Here is a 20,643-nt window from a genome sequence, read left to right as displayed (position 1 = left end):
CTTCCTTCCTTCTTTCTTTCTTTCTCTCTCTGTCTTTCCTTTTTGAGACAGAGTCTTGCTCTGTCGTCCAGGCTGGAGTGCAATGGCATAATCTCGGCTCACTGCAACATCCACCTCCCTGGTTCAAGCAATTCTCCTTCCTCAGCCTCCCGAGTAGCTGGGATTACAGGCACACACCACCATGCCCAGCTAACTTTTGTATTTTTAGTAGAGATGGCGTTTCACCATATTGGCCAGGCTGGTCTCTTGGCCAGGTTGGTCTTGAACTCCTGATCTCGTGAATCACCCACGTTGGCCTCCCAAAGTGCTGGGATTACAGGCATGAGCCACCTTGCCTGGCCTGTTACCTGTGTTTCTGACCTACTGGCTATAAATCAGAGATCCCCATGACCCCCTCCTGAAGTTTGATCATTTGCTACCGCTGCTCATAGAACTCAGGAAAGTGACTTAGCATTACCCATTTATTATAAAAGGACTTGTAGGGGAGTTTTAAACTTCTCTGTTCTCTGAAGGTTTGATAAGTTGAATCTATGAAAATTAAGTGACAATAGATAAATGAACAGGAGAAAAGGCACGCAAATTTATAATGCATATGTATGGGAGAATCTCAAAGTATGAGATTCAAAAAAGGGCGAGATACTTGAAGCTTAAATAGTAATTTGAACTACAGAGAAATCGAAACTTGGAGGTTCCTGGAGGGTGGTGGTGAAAAGCTATCGAAGGGTGAAGGGAGAGACTGCATTGTGAATAAAGATTGTCTTATTGTGCAGATAAAATCTCGCAGGTAGCCGCCCTCAGAAGAATAGGTGAAAAGTCTGTCCAGGCCTTGTGTCCTGGGAGTTGAGTCCTCTAGTCTCCTCTCCTGCTGTGTGAATTAATCTTCTCTGGTTAATGAAGATATCAGGGAGGAGGTTCACAGCAACTACATTCATTCTGAAGGAACTTCCCTTAGTCAGATATGGGAAATTGCAGAGAAAACATCTCCTTGTGCTTCAAGAGGGCCTCGGGAGGGAATGAGAGGTGAGAGGCAAGGGATCAGGAGGTCAGAGAGATTCTCCTATAGTTCAAAGCACTCAGCATGCCAAAACACCATACTTTGGGGCACTGTTTTGTGAGTCCCAACAGATACATCTCAGGACCAGCCAGATGGAACAGATGCATGGGACAAGTCATAGAGGTAGGGGCACAGCTCTCCCATGCCCTCTCTGGATGCACCACCCTCCACCACCTCCACATGTTCAGCAACCTGTAAACTCTCAGAATCCTGTCCTTTTGGGTTTTTATAGAGGCTTCATCACTTAGACATGACTGGTTAAATCACTGGCCTTTGATGATCATCTCAACCTTTAGCCACTCTCTCCTCCTCTGAGGTCTGGGGATGGGGCTGAAAGCCCTCTAATCACGTGGTTGGTTCCCATCCAACTAGCCCCCATCCCGAAGCAATCCAGAAGGTCCCAGCCATCAGTCACCTCCTTAGCACACAAATAAAGCCTTATTTCTTCCCAGATTCCAAGGGTTTTAGAAGCTGTGTGCCAGGAAAGAAAGACCAATATATATATTTCTTATTATATCACAACATCACAGTGTCTCTTCTTATCCCTTGCCCCACAGCACCCACCCCCCTGACACACACACACACACACACACACACACACACACATCCTTCTCAAGGTCATGATCATTCAGGGAGCAAAAGCACTGAGACGAGAGGTTTAATCCCAACTGAAACCAGAACATGTTCACTTCAATGGGTTTCCTCTGGAAGAAGTTCATATTTAAAAGTTTTTAATGTCTGTTTACCTGTTTACCCAGTTAAACACTTGGTCTTTGGTTAAAGGAATTTTAGGTAATAGTTCAGAGGTGGGAGAGATTTGGGAGTTTTGAGAGAAGCAGGACTTAACCTTTGGCTTTGACATCATAGTCAGTGTAGGATGACCTGAAGGATAAACACGCTTTCGAAGGTCTAGAATGCCCAATGATGATGTCACCCCAGCCTGTTGATTCTCTCTCTTGGTTCCCATGTCCACAAATACAAAGGGTCCTAGGCCCATTTTCATGTGACCTCTTGGGTCAGTCAGATCACACAGGGGACATCTGGCACTCTCAGAGGGTCTAATGGAAAAGGGTTTAGTGACAAGGTTATTTACTGAGAGGAGTGGGAGTATGAAGCTCTCCAGGTTTAGCCACAGTGGGGCTGGTGCTTCCCCAGGCCTGATGAAGCTGGGGTGGGAGTTGATGTTACAGAATTGGGAAGGCAGGAGCTGTGGTCATGTTAGACTGCAGCCACTGCCAAGATGTGGCCAGGTGAGGAGGAAACAGAGGGCTCAGCACTCCAGTGTCTTTTTCTTCCTGTCCTTTGATTTCCCGCCGGTGCCACCCAGTGGTCAAATAGAAATGGAAGCCAAAGATCAAGCAGACTGGGTGATGCAATCCACAGAGAAGGGGAGAGGAAGAGAAGGGTGGGGAATTGGCCTGACAGGCGAAGACAATAACTGGCTGTCCGCTCTCCCCACATCCAGTTCCTGGAGACACCCTAGCCCCATCCCCTGCTTGAAAATCATGATGCTCACAGAAAGTCAGATCTGCAGGATATAAAAAAAGAAAGAAGATAAAGGACACTTTTATGCTTTATGCTCTGTAGATTTCAGTGACATTTTTGCACCTTTTGTTTACCTCAAAACAACTTTGTGAAATACATATTATGGAGCTAAGTAGGTAAGTGTGTCTTGCTCAAATCACAAGGAATGGAATCAGGACTTAACTTGACCCTCATGTCTCTAAGCTTTTCTCTTTCTTTGAGACCAGTGTCTTTCAAACTGTGAGTCTCAAAGCCTTGGTGAGCCTTGAACCAATTCCGTGAATTATGACCCGCATTTGGAAAATAATGAAATAGAATTGAAGAGAAGAGATTGGATGTCAGAGCATATTACCCATAATACAGGTTAATATTGTTTCTTGAAATTTTAACACATATAAGTGTGTGTATGTGCTTTTGTGTATTAGGCTGTGATGTAATCTATCACAACTATACACATAAAAATACAACAGGTATTTAAGTCCGGGCCAGGCACATGGCTTACGCCTGTAATGCCAGCTCTTTGGGAGGCCGACGCGGGTGGATCACTTGATGTAAGGAGTTCAAAACCAACCTGGATAACGTGGCAAAACCCTGTCTCTACTAAAAATACAAAAAAATTAGCTGAGCATGGTGTTGGGTACCTGTAATCCCAGCTACTTGGGAGGCTGAGGCAGGAGAATAGCTTGAACCCAGGAGGCGGAGATTACAGTGAGCCAAGATCGCGCCACTGCACTACAGCCTGGGTGATGAGTGCAGTGAGACTCCATCTCAAAAAAAAAAAAAAAAAAGTCTGAAAGCATTATGTTAGACCATCTTCTCTTTTCATTCTGCTTATTCTTTCATTCATTTGTTCATTCATTCTTATTTATTGAACATCTTTTATGTGCCAGATCCTGAACTCAAACATTGCCAGATTTTGAATTCGGTATCATCATCTCATGCATTTGTTCAGTGCAAATTCTTTCTCCATTCTCCTTACACACCCTGCTTCACCACTTTCACTTTCCTAAACAATCCATGCCCTCTTTCATCTTGGGGACCTTTGCAAAACTCCACCTATCCTTTTCCCCTCTCTCTGTGAGCTAATTCCTAGTCATCCTTCAGCTATAGAATCCTACCTCTATCCTCAAAATCTGGCTTTGGTTCTTGAGGCAATTTTTAAATAAAGCTGCAAGTTATTTGACACTCACTCCAAAGAGGTAGAAACTATGTCACATCTGCTTGACATGTACTCATGACTGCTTCAACCAATAAAGTATGGTGGAAGTGAAATGGTGTGACTTCTAAAGCCAGGTCATCAAAGGTCATGCAACTTCCACCTTATTTGCTGGAACACTCACTTTTGGAGCCCTGCGCTGCTGTGTAAGAAATCCAAGTACCCAAGGCCACCATGGTAGAGAGACCATATGTAAGTGTTCTAGGGGACAATTCCAATTAGATCCAGCATTCCAGCCATCTCTGCCAGAGAGCAAGACATGTAACTAGGTTATCTTGTACTCTCCAGACCAGCCCACCCACAAAATGGATGACACTGAGTGACCCCCATTGACGCCACGGTTAACACAAAAATTACCCAGCTGAACCCTGCCTGAATTTGTGACCCACAACATTGATGAGATATAAGAAAATTGTTATTGCTTTGAGCCACTATGTTTTGGGATGGTATTTTGTGCAGCAATAGATAACTGCAACAATTCTTTCTCTATGTGCTTCCACAGCATTCTGTTCTGTCCCCACTGTGAAGTTTATTGCATTGTAGCTTAACTTTCTAACATCTACTTGTCTGTGTTTCCTGACAGAAAATATGAAACCTGAAATGATAATTTGCTGCCAATTGTATTTCTAATATCTAGCATCGGTTCCACACAAAATATGGACTTAATAATTATTCTTTTAAAATTTGGATTCAATTATTTTAAATTTGGGGAACAGAGCTCATTACAGGTAAGGTGTTCATATGTCTGTGTCTGCCTGGACCGACTGATCTGATGTAATTATTGACAGAGTCCTCTTTCAGTTTCAAAATGTAAAGGATAAACGATATGAGCACTCTAATTAGAGGGGTCCTCAGGGGACCAGAGAAGGATTCTGAGTGATGCCCATCAGATTTATTAGAGTTTGGATTTGGCTCTGGTTGGATAAGAATGTTGAATTTTTGATGAGCAATTTTAAAGAGTGACTGTTATTACCCTTGTCACCATTATGTTTTGATTATGTGCTCTATAATTAGATGTTGAAAATGCTAATGCATATTAATACTTGATTGATTTGATTACCCATCATAATTACACTTTGATCACTTTTGATAAATATATTGATTCATTTTTTTATTTACTTCACAGTATTCTTTGTGTAACTGCTTTGATAATATCTGATTACATCTTAATATTTGATTGCTTTGAGTAGCTCTTGTTTTAACCATTGGGAAGTTGGATCACATTAGCTATGATGAACTTTCCTAGTGGTTATGAGGGTAGATTTTGCAGTAAAACAGACCTGGGTTTGATGTTCCGCATTACTTACACTGTGTGACATTGGGTAGGTCACTTAACCTCTCTGGCCTTTAGTTTCCCCGTCTTTAAAATGGAGATAATAAAAGTTGCTCATGAGGGTGCCTGGTGGATTAAATAAGATAATCATGTATTAGTAGGGTATTCTGCCTGGTCCCTAACTGACATTCTAGATAATTCTCATGTATAGACGGATGATATTCCCTACTCCCACCCAAATATCTATTTGCATGAGCTGATACACATTAAGGCTTTTTGTTGATGTTGTTTCAGGAGGGAGTTCAGGGAGAAGTCATTCTGGGTAGGGTGCTGAAGAGGGAGAGAAGAAGAGAAGAGGAATGAAGGGGAGGCCATGTCATAGGCTCCATTCTGCCATTCAGGCCACAAAGTCCAGGTGTTCAGAGTACAAGAGGGCCTGGCCAAAGGGGCAAGTGGGCTGACATCTGGCCACTGGGTTGCATTTGCTTGGGCAGTATGAGTATCTTTTCTAATTCATACAGAGGAGCCATGAGAGCCGCTCAGAGGTGTCACACGAAAGAAGGACTCGGTTGAGATTCAGTAGGAATGAAAGAGAAGAGAGAGACTGTGTGCAAACCCTGAAGTTCCTATGTGTGTAGAGGGTTTTGTGAGACTCTAGGCATCAGAACAGCAGTTGAGACCCGGGAGGGCCTCTCTTCCCCCAGTGCTGCAGTTTGTGCCCTGGATCCCAGAGTGCTCTGTGGGAGATGGCTGTGCCTGGCCGATCAGCCTTCTCATGGGGTTCGGGGACATTAGTGTGTGTGTGTGTGTGTGTGTATGTGTGCACATGCTGAGAGGAGGAGAACATGGATGGTATGTGGGTGAGGGTGACCTCCAATTACTGTAATAGCTAGAAATTATAGAGCATTTAGCTCCAGGTACTTTGCCAAACACTTTACACACATTATCATTTTTAATGATGACAACAACCCTGTGACGATAACCACAAGTACTTTTAATTATCTTCATTCTACAGATGGGAAATAGAGGCAAAGAGAAATTAAGGAGCTTTTCCCAATGTTACAGAAAGTAGAGCTGGGATTTGAATCCAGACGGTCAGATGCCAGAGTCTCTACTCTTAGTCATGACCCCATATTGCCTCCTCATCAGGGGAAGTGGAACTGTTCCTGACATGGGTGAGTCCCCTACTCCTACCCCTGGGGTCACCAGCAGCGGGGAGGAGCTCAACCGCTGCATAAGCCCATGCTCCCCAACTCACTGAAATCTGTGTTACTGGGATCCATCACTTCCTTCAGCCTGGGGACACTGTGTTTTGGATATAAAGCACACTTGCCCAGGACCTGGCTCTGGCTTAGGACTCAGTAGAGAATTCTATTTTTTTTTTTTTTAAGACGGAGTCTGGCTCTGCCCCCAGGCTGGAGTGCAGTGGCGCGGTCTCAGCTCACTGCAAGCTCCGCCTCCCCGGTTCATGCCATTCTCCTGGCTTAGCCTCCCGAGTAGCTGGGACTACAGGCGCCGCCACCTCGCCCGGCTAATTTTTTTGTATTTTTAGTAGAGACGGGGTTTCACTGTGTTAGCCAGGATGGTCTCGATCTCCTGACCTCGTGATCCGCCCACCTCGGCCTCCCAAAGTGCTGGGATTACAGGCGTGAGCCACCGCGCCCGGCCTGAGAATTCTATTTTTAGTGTTCTGGATGATTGGCTTAGCAGTTCCTTTCTTGAGTCATGTTTTCACAGATGAGAACACACAGACCCTCTTAGCCAAGTCAGTGCCTCACTTTGACCTACTATTGAGCCTGTCCTTGTCTCTGACCCAAACTGAGTCCATAGAGCAATGGGTTGACCTGCCTTCTCTCCAGCTGCGGGGAGACTCAGGTGTGGGTAATGGTCCCCTGGCACTGGGCCACTGGAGAAGGAAGGCTATTAGCTGCCCATCTGCTGGCTGCTGTCGCTGGCTGCTGTCTAAATGATCCACAAGCCCTGGGAATGTTCAATGACCAGACACAGCCATGTGCTCCTGGAACACCAGAGCGACCACCCCATACTGAAAGAACACCTTTCCACAATCCCATATGAGTCCCCACACATCAGCAAGCCTCTTCTCTTAATCCTTCCTTCCTTCCTTTGCAGAAAACCAATGTACCTACATCTCATCCCTGAAACTGTGAGATGTTATCTTTTTCTTTGCCATCCCTCCATTTCATAACTTTTTGAGTACAGTACAGTAATATTTTTAATATGTTATCGATTTCCAAAATTGAGATGTTACTTTTTTCCTTTATATATACATAGTTACATTTTTTGGTCATGCATAGATTAAAAAAAAATCCTTCGAGGAAATAGAGTGAAATGCTAACAAGTCTGTGGGTGATGCAATTATGGGTTAATTTAATTTTCTTCTCTATATTTCTCAGTAAGAATGTTTTGTTTTTTATGATACAAAAGGAAGTGGATTTTGTTTGTATGGGTTTTTTTTTTTTTTTTTAGATTGTTGCCTCTTTTAATATTTTTATTCTATCTAGTGGAAACTATCGTGCAACTTTATTTCAAGTAGGCATGGTGTTTTTTTGTTTTTACTCCATTTTGCTCCCTGAAATTTCTCTAGGATGGATCTGTTCTGCTAAGGAGGAGGTAGACTAGAAACCAAAAGTACAGACTCAGGCAACGTCTCATACAGATGGAAAGAGCTTTGAACCGAGAGTCAGAAGGGTGAGTCCTTCCTCTGGCTCCACCAAACACTAAGTGCCTTGGTCTTTTTTTTTTTTTTTTTTTTTTATGAGACAGAGTCACACTCTGTCACCCAGGCTGCAGTTCAGTGGCACGATCTTGGCTCACCTCTGCCTCCTGGGTTGAAGCATTTCTCCTGCCTCAGCCTCCCAAGTAGCTGGGATTACAGGCACGTGCCACCATGCCTGGCTAATTTTTGTATTTTTAGTAGAGATGGGGTTTCGCCATGTTTGCCAGGCTGGTCTCAAAACTCCTGACCTCAAGTGATCTGCCTGCCTCGACTTCCCAAAGTGCTGGGATTACAGGTGTGAGCCACCGCGTCTGGCAGTCTTTTCATTGGTAAAGCCACTTAGACTCCACGGCCTCTGCCATCTCTTCCAGGCCTGAACCTCAGTGAATCTTTGCTGTCTTGTGGAAATCAGTTGGAAAATGGGGCAACAATTAGCTTACAGCTGACTTTGTTAGACGGTAATGATTTAAATACTTGAAGATCCTGGTAGTTCAAATGAAGTATGAGAATGGCTCTTTTGGTGCTGAACAAAGGAAGAAAACTCAAGTAGCTCTTCTGGTGCTGAGTAAAGGAAGAAAACTCAATCTGGCAGGGATTTCCTGGAACTGGTACTTGACATTTTTTTTTTTTTTTTTTTTTTTTGAGATGGGGTCTCACTCTGTCATCCAGGTTACAGTGCAGTGGTACAATCATAGCTCACTGCAGCCTTGGCCTCCTGGGCTCAGATTTTTCTCTCCTCTTTTTATGTACACATATATGTAGGTATGTGTACATACATATATACATATATTCATGTATGTAAATTTTTCTGAACTATTTGGGAATAAGTTGCATAGATCCAAAGCTGTTTCCCTGGTTCTCAGTGCAGTCCAGTCCTGGCCTGGATGTCCCTAAGCCTGGGGCCATATCTTCCCTCCCTTCACTCCCAGTACCACCATCACTAGGACCCTCAGAATCTGATTCTAGGACCCTCAGAATCAGACCTAGCATTTTTCCTCTCATCAGAAAGCCCTCCCTCTACCCATCCAGACCAGAACTCCACTGTATGTGCCCGTCCTTGGGTGTTAAAAAGAAGAGCATTTAACTTGATTGGCTCCCTTGGGAGAAGAGGCCAGCTCCCTACTAGAGTGCAGTGGTACGATCATAGCTCACTGCAGCCTCAAACTCCCACCTCAGCCTCCCAAGCAGTTGGCACTACAGGCATGCGCCACCACACCTGGCTAAATTTTTTTGTATTTTTTGTAGAGACCAGTTTTCGCCGTGTTGCCCAGACTGGTCTTGAACTGGACTGAAGTGATCTGTCTGCCTTGGTCTCTCAAAGTTCTGTGATTACACGCGTGAGCCACCATGCCTGGCCTACTTGGCTTTTTAATTTTTTTTTTGAGTTGGAGTCTTGCTCTGTCACCCGGGCTGGAGTGCAGTGGCACAATCTTGGTTCATGGCAACCTGTGCTTGCTGGGTTCAAGTGATTCTCATGCTTCGGTCTACTCAGGCTTCCTGAATAGCTGGGATTACAGGTGTGCACCACCACGCCTGGCTAATTTTCGTAGTTTTAGTGCAGATGGGGTTTCACCATGTTGACCAGGCTGGTTTCTAACTCCTGACCTCAAGCAATCTGCTTGCCTTGCCTCGGCCTCCCAAAGTCCTGGGATTATAGGCGTGGGCCACTGCACCTTGTCTAATTGGCATATTTTTAAGGTAGAGAAGAACCTACATGGGATAGGAAGGACAGAAGATGGTCTAGCCTCTATGGGCAAAAGTATGGAGGTGGAAACAAGCCCATCCCATGTGGTCAATGGACGGGATACAAAAAGTCAAAAACACGAAGAGGAAGCCAGAAACGTCTCCCAGTTGGGGAGAGTATGAAGTGTCATGTGCCTCTTTTCCTGTTCATGGTGCAGTGTGGTAGCAACCCAGCAGCAGCCTCCATGTATTCTGTGACAGTTAATTCATCCATTTTGTTTTCCTTTAGTTTAACTGTAAGTTGAAAGTAAATATTGGTATTTTCTAAGATATAAAAGCAGTCACTCATCATATTGCACTTCAACAAAATCAAACAGTTTTGGTGACCAAAACTCACAGAGATTTCTCCTAATTGGATAAAAAGATAAGGTCTCTGCTTTTTCATTTGCCTGATTAATTACTGCTCTGAAACCCTTGAAAACAGACATGGTCTATAAGTGGTATCTGTTGTTTAATCGAGGACATGTTTTTGAAAACCTTTTAAATGGGCCTAGAGAGTTATTGACTCTGAAGTGAATCATTGAACTGTATGTTTTTACAGGTAACATGCCAGCAAAAAATGATTTTTACTAATATTCAAATTATAGTCACCATAACTGTGGTTTGTCCTAAATCTACCAGCATCTCCAGCATCTACCAGCAGCTCCAAGATAATGGTAGTAAATGGCATCACCATTGACCCAGGGGACTAGGCTAAAAATCCAGTCATCACTCACAACTTCTTCCTGCCTGTACTTCTCTCTCTCATCCCTGCCCTGTCCAAGCCCCGTTGTTCTTGTCAAGTTCCTTGCCTAAGAGCAGTATCTCTCCAGGGGTCTCTGGTGTCTCTTCCTACCACCACTTATGTTAAGGCAACTGTGATACAGCTTCGATGACTAGAGGAACACCAGGGTCCTTAGTCTTGTGCCGATTTAGATAAAACAACATGGACACACGTAGAGTGGTTTTAAGGAGCTTTGAGTGTAATAGGTTAGAAAGTGTAGCAGGACAAGCTGCAGACAAAACCCCTCAGACACCGAGTTAAAGAAGGAAGGGCTTTATTCGGCCAGGAGCTTTGGCAAAACTCATGTCTCTAACAACTGAGCTCCCCCAGTGAGCAATTCCTGTCCCTCTTAAGGGCTTACAACTTTAAGGGGGTTCAAGTGAGAGGGTCATGATTGATTGAGCAAGCAGAGGGTATGTGACTGGGGGCTTCATGTACCGGTAATTAGAATGAAACAGGACAGGATAGGGATTTTCACAGTGCTTTTCCATACAGTGTTTGTAATCTATAGATAACATAACTGATTAGGTCAGGGGTTGATCTTTAACTACCAGGCCCAGGGTGTGATGCCGGGCTAAATCTACCCATGGATTTCATTTCTGCCTTTTAGTTTTTACTTCTTCTTTCTTTGAAGGCAGAAATTGGGCATAAGACAATATGAGGAGTGGTCTCTTCCCTTAAAAGAAGGAAGAAGCTCCCCCATTCAGAGAAGGAGGGGGGTTCCAAGCCAAGAGAGGAAACCCAATGTGCTTGCTGAAAAGCGACTGCTTATGAGTAGGCTGGAGGAGATGGTGTCTGACTTGCATAGGGCTCAGGGGATTGGTTTGACCAGGCATGTCATTCACGTAGCCCATGGAAAAACTGGCCGTCCCACCCTAGCCTTATTATATGCAAATGCAGGGCGCCAGGATGTTCTACACACATGGGGATATGTGGGGGTGGCCATGTTGTCAGGCACATGTTGGGGCAAGGGCAAGAGGACAAGGGTGGGAATCTCCATGTTTGGGTGGACCTAGTTTCTAATGGTCTGCATTTGCATATCAAAGTTTGCCAGCCCAGCTCTAAGAGCTGGGGCTTTCCTACTAGAAAAGAAATGTTTCTGGAACTGCTTTAAAAGAAACAAAAACTTCCCACGGACCCCTTTTCCTCTCTATCTGCCTAAAATAATTTCTTAATAACTCCTATAACAACTGTATCTATTAGGCCTGGTAGAAAACTAAATGCATCCCAGGTGGGTGAAGTGAAGAGATTTTAATGAGGAGACAATTTGAGAAATGTAGCCGAGGTGAATGGAAAAGCAAGGAGCAGTGGGGCACCTGGATGACAAGAAGAGTGATGCCCTTACTACTCCTAGCACTGGGGGCAGTGGGAGGTTACTGTGTTCCCAAGACTCAGTGAGAGCCAATGGAAGAGGCTATGGGCTGTGGCCACCCAGTGGTTGCTGTGGTCAAAGAGAGCATGTGGAAGAGGCTGTGGCCTGTGTAGCACTGAAGTTGGGGTGAAGGGATAAAAACACCAACCCTTCCTCCTCCTGTCTTCTAGTCTTGTCGGTACCTCCTACTGGCCAAACCCAACTGACACCAAAGGGCAAGGGAGCCCAGGAGATGCAGTCCTCAGGCTCCTCCCTCCTGCACTAAGTACCAAATGCTGGTGAGGGTGTGGAGCAATAGGATCTCTCATTCATTGCTGGTACAAAAGGTACAGCACTTTGGAAGACAGACTGTTTCTTACAAAGCTGAACGTGATCTTATCATACATTCCAGCAATCATACTCCTTGGTATTTCTCCAATGGGCTGAAAACTTACATCCACAAAAAAATCCTCACAGGAATGTTTCTAGCAGTTTTATCCATAATTGCTCAAACTTGATCAAAACCATTTCTCTGCACAGAGTAGGGCAGAGACAGCAGAGTGGGTCTGGAGGCTTAAATGAAGAGTAACTAGCAAAGCAATCACCCCCCCCTGCACTTGAACTATTGCAGTAGCCTCTTAAAGTCTTCCCTGCCTCCAGGCTTGTTTTCTTTCCTAAAGATTCCCCATAATGCAGATGTCTATTAGGTCCGCTTGGTGCAGAGTTGAGTTCAATTCCTGGATATCCTTGTTAACTTTCGGTCTCGTTGATCTGTCTAATGTTGACAGTGGGGTGTTGAAGTCTGCCATTATTATTGTATGGGAGTCTGAAATGCTCGTCATCACTGGCCATCAGAGAAATGCAAATCAAAACCACAATGAGATACCATCTCACACCAGTTAGAATGGCAAGAGTTAAAAAGTCAGGAAACAACAGATGCTGGAGAGGATGTGGAGAAATAGGAACACTTTTACACTGTTGGTGGGACTGTAAACTAGTTCAACCATTGTGGAAAACAGTATGGCGATTCCTGAAGGATCTAGAACTAGAAATACCATTTGACCCAGCCATCCTTTGGGATATACCCAAAGGATTATAAGTCATGCTGCTATAGAGACACATGCACACGTATGTTTATTGCGGCACTCTTCACAATAGCAAAGACTTGGAATCAACCCAAATGTCCATCAGTGACAGATTGGATTAAGAAGATGTGGCACATATATACCATGGAATACTATGCAGCCATAAAAAAGGAGGAGTTCGTGTCCTTTGTAGGGTCATAGATGCAGCTGGAAACCATCATTCTCAGCAAACTATTGCAAGAACGGAAAACCAAATACCGCATGTTCTCACTCATAGGTGGGACTTGAACAATGGGATCACTTGGACATAGAAAGGGGAACATCACATACTGGGTCCTATTGTGGGGAGTGGGGAGGAGGGAGGGATAGCATTAGGAGATATACCTAATGTAAATGACGAGTTAATGGGTGCAGCACACCAACATGGCACATGTATACATATGTAACAAACCTGCACATTGTGCACATGTACCCTTGAACTTAAAGTATAATAATAAAAAAAAAAGTTAAAAAAAAAATTCTCCATAATGAGACAAGAATGCTCTTTCTAAAGCAGAAATCTCCAGGTCGTTCCCTTCTTACAACCCTTGAGTGACTTCCCGTTGCTTCCAGGATAAAATTAGAACTCCCCAGCATGGTGTCCAATGTCCTGTGAGCCGCATCTCTATCCACCCCACTATTCCTTTGCACTCCATGCAATGCTGGGAACATGAACAGCTCTCTCATCACTCGCCTTAGCCCCTGCTTAGCCACACCCTCTGCCTGCAATATTTTTTTTATTCCATTGTGCCTTACTCTCCATGCCTTTTCTCCAGCTGGTTAAATTCTGCTCCCCCACCTTTTGTTAGGTTTGGTTTTTATTTTAAGACTGCACAGGTTTCTTCTCGTTTTTGTTTTTGTTTTTAAATAGACTTTATTTTTTCTAGCAACTTTAGGTTTATAGAAAAATCAAGCAGGAAGTATAGAATTATCATAAACTTCCTTTGTACCCCCTCCACAGTTGCACTTGTTATTAACATCTTATATTAGTGTGGTGGTACATTTGTTACTATTGATGAATCAATATATGTTCTTATTAACCAAAGTCCATAGTTTACATTAGGGCTCACCCTTTATGGTTTTAACAAATGTATAATGTCAAGTATTCACCATTACAGCATCTTAAAGAATAGTTTCACTGCCCTAAAAATCCCCTGTGTTTAACCTGTTTCTCTATCCCTCCCTCCCCTTAAACCTGCGGCAACCACTGATTTTTCTTTTTAACTGTCTTCATAGTTTTGCCTTTTCCAGAGTGTCGTATAGTTGCAGTCATACAGTATGTGTCTTTTTTCCGACTGGCTTCTTTCTCTTAGCAATGTGCATGCATATCTTTCCATGGCTTGAAAACTTTTTTTATTGCCAATAATATTCCATGGTACAGATGCACTGCAGTTTGTTTATCCATTCTCCTATGGAAGGACATCTTGGTTGCTTCCAAGTTTGAGCAATTGTGGATACAGCTGCAATAAACATTAGTGGGAGGGTTTTTTGGGGGATTGTAAGTTTTCAACCCATTTGGAGAAATACCAAGGAGTATGATTGCTAGAATGGATGGTAAGACCATGTTCAGCTTTGTAAGAAATTGTCTGACTTCCAAAGTGCTGTATCATTTTGCATTCTCACCAGTAATGTGTGAGAGATCCCGTAGCTCCACATCCTCACCAGCATAATGGTGCTGTGTCTTGGATTTTGGCCATTCTAGTGGGTGTTGTTAGAAATGAGTTCTAAATTTCTCTTCAAAGAATCAGTATGTTAGTATGTTCAATTCTTTGCCTTCTACCTTTAAACTTAACTTCCTTGTAAAGCAACCTTTTTCGATTACCTGCTTCACCCTGATTCATTCCGATTACATGCTCCACCCTGACTCATTCCGATTACCCTCACCACCCTCACTCATTCCGATTACCCGCTCATTTTACACCCTGACTCATTCTGATTTCCTGCTCTACCTTATATAACCATTTTCCTCGACAAACCATTCACCCCGTCACTCTCTTTAAATTAGCCAATCAGAATTAGTTTAGCCTGTGAGGTCTAACCCTAGCCAATAGGGGAACGACACAGCAACAGGCGCCACTTGAGACAGAGATAAGAATCCCTTCCCCTCCTTTGTCCAAGTGTGTGCTCACTATTACTCCTTCTGTAAGGGCGCACCCTTCTATAGAAGTACATTGCCTTGCTGAGAATGAAAAAGAAAATTTTGTAGTCCAGTGCTATTTCTTTTGTGGCACCAAAACTTTTTTTTTATAACAATTTGAGGGCTCCCTGGGGATTACATTCCCCTCTGGGGGCGGTCTCTGGTTCTCTCTCATGAGGAGGGCGTTGCGCCCCATGGTGGCGGCGTCAGGGGTGAGAAATCAGGACCGGCAGTGGGAGGAATAACCCGAACTCTCAACAATGCAGAAAGAAACTTGCCAACAACCTAGCTTAAGGGATCCTCACATGCTGCCACCACGACTCTGTGCACAGACCAAGGAAGGAGAAGCTGCGGGAGCTGGTAAAATACTTCCTTGGTGGTCAAATTCTGGAGGGCTAAATGTGTGTGGGGATGAGTGATCACAAACAACCCTACTTGTGTGTTGTTTGTGTGGATGGTGACAAGTCCTACTGCTGGAAGGAGTGAGTGGGTCCTCTCTGCGGTTCCATAGCTACTTTATATGGCTTAGGGCAGACCCTGTCATGGGATTTATACCAGCACGCCAACACTAAGAGGGGCCTAATTCTCCCTTCTGGGAGCAGCCAGAGAGGACAACAAGAATGGCAATTGTACAAGGGACCCTCAGAGGGGGAAAGGGAGGAAACAGGTCAACCTTCCAGAGCAGTAAGGTGAGACATCCCTGGCTTGAGGGGTTGAGCCTTCCACAAATTTCAGGGGGTTGAACCTCACACAAACCTCTGGTAGTAAGAAAAAATATTCAGAACTCCCCTTTCCTTTCTTCTAGGGGGAAGAAAGAGTAGCTCCACTCCCACTGGTCCCTCCCCTAGGGAAAAGGGAAGGAGAGGGGAGAACAACAGTATAAGCAGCTGACAGAGGCAGGGAAAGACCAGCAAAGAGGAAAGAGAAACTGGGAGAGGAAGTGAGAGAGAAAGAGACAGAGTCAGAGAGGCGGGGGTGGGAGTGGGTGGGGGTGGAAATAACAGCATAAGCAGCTGGCAGAGGCAGAGAAAGACCAGCAAAGAGGAAAGAGAAACTGGAAGAGGAAGTCAGAGAGAAAGAGAAAGAGACAGAGTCAAAGAGAGAGAGAGAGACAGAGAGAGAGAAAGAGACAAAGAGGGAGTCAAAGAGAGAGAAAGACAGAGACAGACTCAAAGAGAGAGAGAAAGAGAGAAGTAGTAAAGAGAAAAGAGTGTTTTGTATTCCTTTAAAAGCCAGGGTAAATTTAAAACCTATAATTAATAATTGAAGGTCTTCTCGGTGACCCTATAACACTCCAATACCGCCTTGTTGTCAGTGTAAACAAGGGCGTAGCCCAAAAGCACTGAGGCCACTGACAACCTGTAGCCTTCCAAATAAAAAATCCTTAACCTAGTAACCCACGGATGGCTCAAATGCATTCAATCTGTAGCAGCAACTGCTTTGCTAATAGAAGAAAGTAGAACCATAACTTTTAGAGGAACCCTCATTGTGAGCATACCTCATCAGGTCAGAACTATTCTAAGTCAAAAATAAAATAAAATAAAATAAAATTAGCCCATCAGGTTTCCTAAATCTTAATCTAAATCAGGACCTAAATCTTAATTACCACACAAAGGTCCAACCAGACCTAGGAGGAACTCCCTTTGGGACAGGAGGATAGATGGTTCCTCCTGGGTGATTGAGGGAAAAAGACGCAATGGGTATTCAGTAAGTGTTAAGGAAACTTGTAGTAGCAGAGTTAGGAAAATTGCCTAATAATTGGTCTGCTCAAATGTGCGAGCTGTTTGCACTCAACCAAGCCTTAAAGTACTTACAGAATCAGGAAGGAGCCATCTATACCAATTCTAAGTTAATATGGACTGAACGAGGTCTTATTAATAGCAAAGAATAATTGAAATCCCAAACTTACAAGGTTTTCAACAAAAGTAAAGTTTGCTGAAAGTTAACAGTGTAACATGTATTATCCTAACTTCTAATCTTGTGGCCTTAGACAGTCTAGTCCACAAACATGAAGGAAGTTCACTTTGGAAAAGAGTGGTTATCATCTTTGAGAAAAAAAGGCTGGATGGGGGGAGAATTTATGTAAAAAGGAATGTTGTATGGTAAATTCTTGTCCTAAAATAAATTAACTGGTTGTTTAAAGGATGTTTGCAACAAGTCAGAAAGTTGAGGCATGTCAAAGAAGTGTCTGTGAAAGTTGTGAGAAAAAAAGTTATAAAAGGGAATTTATGCAAGAAATGTTGTATAATTTAAAAGTAATTAAGCCTCCTGAACGTAAAATTATTGAAGAAACAGTTTGTGTGCAAGGTATGTAAGGAAAGTAAAATATACCTTTGGTTAGAGGGTATAATTATAAGGAGGCATAAGAATGTGCATTCTTTCCTACATTAAAAGGTTAAAAAATATTTTGTTTTAAAGGTTTAAGCAAGTTTTGAAACGTTAATTGTAAAGGAAATCCTGTGTGTAAACATATTGGCTAAGGTTAAAGGGTTATCATCCAGTTTTTCTGTGAACTGGATATTAAAATAAAAGCACAACAGGTTTTTCTCTAACCTGCTCTTTAACAAAAATTATAAAAGATTAAAAAGAGTCTATACAAATCTTATCTTATGGTCAGACATTAAAAATTGGATAAATATGTCTACAAGGTTTTATTAAAATTAAGTTTACCGTTAATAACACACTAATATAAAGGTGAAATTTAGCTTATCTGGTATAAAAATCATACAGGATGCATTGTCAAATATAAAATGGTGTTTGGCTTTCTTTGGCCTAAAAACTAATAAAAATAGGTGCTCAAGGAAATTTCTCAGTAAGAAGGCACCAAGGACTATAAAGTCCATTGCTGATGTCCCCACATTTAAAACAAAAGATTAATTTCTTAGAAATTATATAGTTGGTTTATCTTCCACTTTCCTTTCCCTCAAAACTAAAAGTCTTTTAGCACTTGTACCACCCCTAGAATTTCCAGTAAACCAGCACCAGCCTAAGGATCATGTTCTCATCAAAGGGTGGGAAAGAAGGGAAACTCCAGCCAGCCTGGGAAGGACCCTGTCTTGTGCTGCTAACCACCAAGACTGCTGTTCCTACAGGGGAAAGGGGACGGACTCATCACACCCAAGTCAAGAAAGTGCCGCCCCTTCCAGAGTCATGGGCCATAGTTCCAGGGGAAAAGCCTACCAAACTAAAGCTAAGAAAAATTTAACTCTCTTTCATCTATTCTATTACTCCTTCTTCTTTCCTCACTCTGTTGCTGACCATCTAACTATTAACATAACCAAGTCAATTTCACTGCAAACTATTGCATTTGATGCTTGCCTTGTCATACCCTGTGGGGACTTGCCAAGTCAAAGACAGCTCTCTACTTCAGAAAAGTACCTCTGTCTCTCCTGACTCTCCTCAGACTGGGCATTCATGAATTGGGACCATTTAATCTGGGGAGATTTTGATAAAGACCCCAGTGTCAACCAGGAGTCTTGCCCCCCTCATGTAGAGCTTTTATGCCATAGTTGGTCCAACGTTTTGTGGACCACTAAAGAGCAAGGATGAACTGCTTCAACTGATTTTTGTAATTTCCTAAAACTATACATTCATTTTACTAGAGGGACAGCTCCCCTCCGCCCCTCCGCCAACTGTCAACTAAACCAGTGCAATCCTGTACAGGTTATTATCTCAAACCCTCAAAGTTCTTCCCCTTTTCTAAGCTGGTTCCCTTCTTTAAGCCAGTTTTATGGTATGAGGGGGCTGAGGTTTCAGGGACATACCCTATTGGATTCTTTGAAATGCGTTTCTTTGATCCCCTGCCACCTGCACCTTCCTCTAAGCCTTCTTCCAAAACCTCTCACAATGGAACAATTGCTCCTCCTCCATCTAACAACAAGACCAAAATAGCTATCGTAGAAGTTAAAGACTTAAAAGAAACTTTGGCAATTAAGACAGGATACCAAGATGCAAATGCCTAGCTGGAATGGATCAAATATTCTGTCTACACATTAAAAGCAATTGTTATGCTTGTGCGCATGGCAGGCCAGAGGCCCAGATTATCCCCTTTCCACTAGGGTGGTCCTTCAGTAGACCGGGAGTGGGCTGCATGTTAGCTCTTTTCCAGGATCCTACAGCCTGGAGTAACAAGTTGTGCCATGCTCTCTCTCTGCTATATCTCGAAGTCCGGCACCCTGCAGGTCAGCCCCTGAGGGCCATCCAGCTTCTGTCTCCCAACACTAAGTTCACTTTGTATCTCTCACAACAGGGAGAAAACTTAGCATTCCTTGGAGACCTGAGGGGATGGAGTGAGCTTAAGAATTTTCAAGAGCTTATCAATCAGTCAGCCCTTGTTCATCCCCGAGCGGATGTGTGGTGGTATTGTGGTGGACCTTTACCGGACACTGGCGAATAACTGGGTGGCACTTGTGCTTTAGTCCAATTGGCTATCCCTTTCACCTTGGCATTTCATCAACCAGAGGAAGGAAAAATAAGACATCGTAAAGCGAAAGAAGACCCTCGTGGGTCTTTCAACTCTCATGTCTATTTAAATGCAATTGGAGTCCCACGGGGAATACCAGATCAATTTAAAACCTGAAATCAAATAGCTGCAGGATTTCAGTCATTATTTTGGTGGGTGACAATTAATAAAAATGTATATTGGATAAACAACATCTACTACAACAACAGCGATTTATTAACTACACTAGAGATGCTGTTAAAGGAATAGCTGAGCAATTAGGGGCTACTAGCCAGATAGCTTGGGAAAATAGGATAGACTTAGAAATGATATTAGCAGAAAGGAGTTTGCATCATGATTAAAACTCAATGTTGTACTTTTATCCCAAACTACACTGCCCCGATTGAAGTATAGCAAAGGCATTGCAAGGTCTGACTGCTCTGTCTAATAAGTTAGCCAACAACTCAGAGGAAAATGACTCCTTTACAGGATGGCTAGAAAAGTGGATTGGTAGATGAAAGAGGATAATAGCCTCAATTCTTACTTCCCTCACAGCCATAATGGGTGTACTTATTCTTGTCAGGTGCTGTGTACACCATACATCTGTGGGTTGGTGCAGAGGCTCATAAAAATGGCACTTATTGAAACCTCCCTTAACTATCCTCCACTTTATCCAGAGAAGCTTCTTCTTTTGGAAAATCAAGCAGAACAACTAAGCCAAGACATGTTAAAGAAGTTTGAAGAGAAAGCACTGTAAAGAAATGCAAGAAGAGAAATTATTAGATATGAGTTCTAAGTAAAGAAATGCAAGAAGAGAAATTATTAGATATGAGTTCTAAATTTCTCTTCAAAGAATCAGTATGTCAGTATGTTCAATTCTTTGCCTTCTACTTTTAAACTTCCTTGTAAAGCAAGCTTTTTCAATTACCTACTCCACCCTGACTCATTCCGATTACCTGCTCATTCTCCACCCTGATTCATTCCAATTTCCTGCTCTGCCATAACCAGTTTTCCTGCCAAACCACTCACCCCATCATTCTCTTTAAATTAGCCAATTGGAATTAGTTTAGCCTGTGCAGTCTAACCCTAGCCAATAGGGGAATGACACAGCAGCAGGGACCACGTGCATCAGGGATAAAAACCCCTTCCCCTCCCTTGTCCAAGTGTGCGCTCACCATTGTTCCATCTGTAAGGGTGCACCCTTCTATAGAAGTACATTGCCTTGCTGAGAATTAAAAAGAAAATTTTATATTTGAGTGCTATTTCTTTTTTTTTTTTTT

Source organism: Colobus angolensis, unplaced genomic scaffold, assembly GCF_000951035.1.
Source record: "Colobus angolensis palliatus isolate OR3802 unplaced genomic scaffold, Cang.pa_1.0 Scaffold29, whole genome shotgun sequence".
NCBI lineage: Eukaryota > Metazoa > Chordata > Mammalia > Primates > Cercopithecidae > Colobus > Colobus angolensis.
The sequence above is the reverse complement of the archived record's forward strand: the minus strand, read 5'-3'. Positions refer to the sequence as shown.